Source organism: Gallus gallus, chromosome 5 (assembly GCF_016699485.2).
Source record: "Gallus gallus isolate bGalGal1 chromosome 5, bGalGal1.mat.broiler.GRCg7b, whole genome shotgun sequence".
Lineage (NCBI taxonomy): Eukaryota > Metazoa > Chordata > Aves > Galliformes > Phasianidae > Gallus > Gallus gallus.
The window spans coordinates 35209368-35211936 of NC_052536.1; positions in this window are offsets into that span (position 1 = coordinate 35209368).

Here is a 2569-nt window from a genome sequence, read left to right on the forward strand (position 1 = left end):
GAAGCTGGGGGAAAACCACCTCTTGGCACAGCTGCAACCCAACCTGCAGTAATGGGACAGGTGTTTCCCCCAAATGGAGATTCATCACTTCTCAGGGCAGGGTCTTATTGCTGTGCTGCTGGCTCATCCCTTGCACATCTCCTACCCCAGTTTGCATAATGCTTTGGAAGAGATGTCTGGCTGGGGGGTGCCTCCAGCCCAGCATCCTGGCAGGAGCTGGGAATTAACCAAGCCTCTGTGCCAGAAGCAAGGGAGGTCATTGCTACACACTGTAACCCCAAATAGACACTTGGGCTCCCACCCTCAGGTTTGTGGGTGGGCTTCCCCAGCTGCCCCAAGCTCTCCTACAGGTCCAGGGTGACATGCTGGTGCCCACTGTTTCCAGACTGCTGGGTAACCTTCTCCCTCACCCCAGGAGACTGCAGCACTGTCCTACAGTTAATTCTTGTGCTAAGCCCATGCCTGCTCTTGCCTCTTGCTGCTGTGCACCCTGCTAGCAGAGGAACAACCGAAGCAGCCTGCCTCAATGACACCAATAGCACCACAGGGCAAAGGGGGCTGAGATAGCTTTTCCCAACACTTCTGAACAGTGCTGTCCCTTCAGCTGCTTATTTGCTAGCTGGAGAATTTGGCTGATAGTTTCTCAGTTGAGATTCCGCAGGACTGCACACAGCATGATGGTGTTTGAAAGATCATGCTGCAGCAATTCTTCATAGATCATGGGGCATAAGGGACTGGGAAACTGCCTCAACTCCATGTTTCTGGAATTTATTAAATAGTAATAGTGACATCAGAGGGGCAAAGCTTGTAAGGGGACACAGTGATTTTATTAATCAAACTGATAAATTTGGAAAAAAAAAGGGACACATCCAGGCACAAAAGCCTGTCTGTTTAAATGCATTAGCTCCATTGTTTGGAGATCTTCTTTCCTCATCCCCAGTGCTCTAGTTAAAGCTCCATTCTGATTTTGTTACTTTGACATGTTATAGCACAAGGCTCTCAAAAGGTATAAGCTGAGAAACTGTCAAAATTAAAGGAGTTAAGAACAGCTGCCTGCAATCACAAGTGACATGCAGGGCTCTGGTAGCCAGGACTAAGCCTCTCTGCAAGGTCATTCCACACTTCTCAGCTGCTGCCCATACAGTAGAAAACTTTTAAGAGCCAGCCAGATCAACAAGTTCCCAAACCCTGGAACTATGCTCCCACCAGCCTCCCCTCCTGGTCTATTAGCCTCTGGAATGCTGGCCTAGATCAGTCACCACTAACTGCCTCCTCTCCCACTGCAGCAAGATCTTCCCCACTGCTTGGTCAGCAAAGGAGCACAGCAGCACGCTGCCACTCCTGGGTCTGTCCCCACATGAGAATTGATATTGGGACTGTAGTTCACCTATGTGACCTTCTGTCATTTATTTAGTAGCCCCAGCACTGTTTAAGATAAGGAAATATAGAAGAAATGGTTCTTTTCTGATAGGCAGGAAAAAAATGTTTCTATGCTTTGTGAAAGTGGATGGGAATTTTTCAAACTCCCTGAAATGGAAATATTCCACAGAAATGAAATTGTGTGGGAAAGGGGAATCCATTTTTATTACTCTCTTCCACTGTCGTGCTGCTTTGTAATTTTCACACTGCAGTCTATGATACAAGATGCATTCTCTGGAGTCATGGGAATGCTGAGTGCAAATATATTTAGCCATATCCCTTTGGGTAGGAGGGGGAGGAAAGAGGACCCCTAAATAGCTGTAAGATAACAATTTACTATAAGCATATTTGCTTTGGAGAAAGTTTAGTCCAAACTGAGAGAAAAGACAGTGAGCTTCTTGGCAGCTGGATGGCCAATAGCCAGTTTCATCCAGAGCTGTCCCTACAAACCCCCTTAATAATGAGTAAGCTCAGAAGAAGAAACTCCCCTGCTTTCCAGGGGTCTTCTCCATGTGCTCTGAGCAATCCTTCATGGAAATGACGTGCTTAAGGGAAATGGAAATGGGAAGTTACCCAGAATTCTTCCCCACCACCCAAAAGATGAGTCAAATCCAAGCCCTCCACAATAGATAGTCTGTTTCACTTGGGTGGAGGTGGAAATCTTACCATTCACAATATTGCAAAGGCATCAGAATAGTTCACAGCTCATCAACAGCTAAGTGAAAATATCCTGGCTTTAATTCAACTTCCATACAGAAACCTCCCCCACGGCTGCAGGAGAAAACTGTGGGATTCAGTCTGGAGGAGTAGCAGAGGTATATATGGATGTTGTTAAAAATAAAGCTATCCAGAAGACAATTGACTCGTGAGAACATTATCTGGTTCAGCAGGAACGTGAGAACAAATAAGCATTTCAAGAAGAGTGTCAGTAGAAAGGTACATAGCTTCAGAATAGCAGGAAGTGACCAAGAGAACATGCCAATCTGATGGCAGCAAACAGAGCTCTGCCCTGGCCGCTGGGACAGTGGCAGCTGCTGCTGACAGTGTCACCTCTGTGCAGTACTTTATCCAGCCAAATGCCATCGTGTGTGCCCACTGCAACCCTAGCCCCAGGAAGACACAAGACCAAACAGATTTGCACAGGACCACG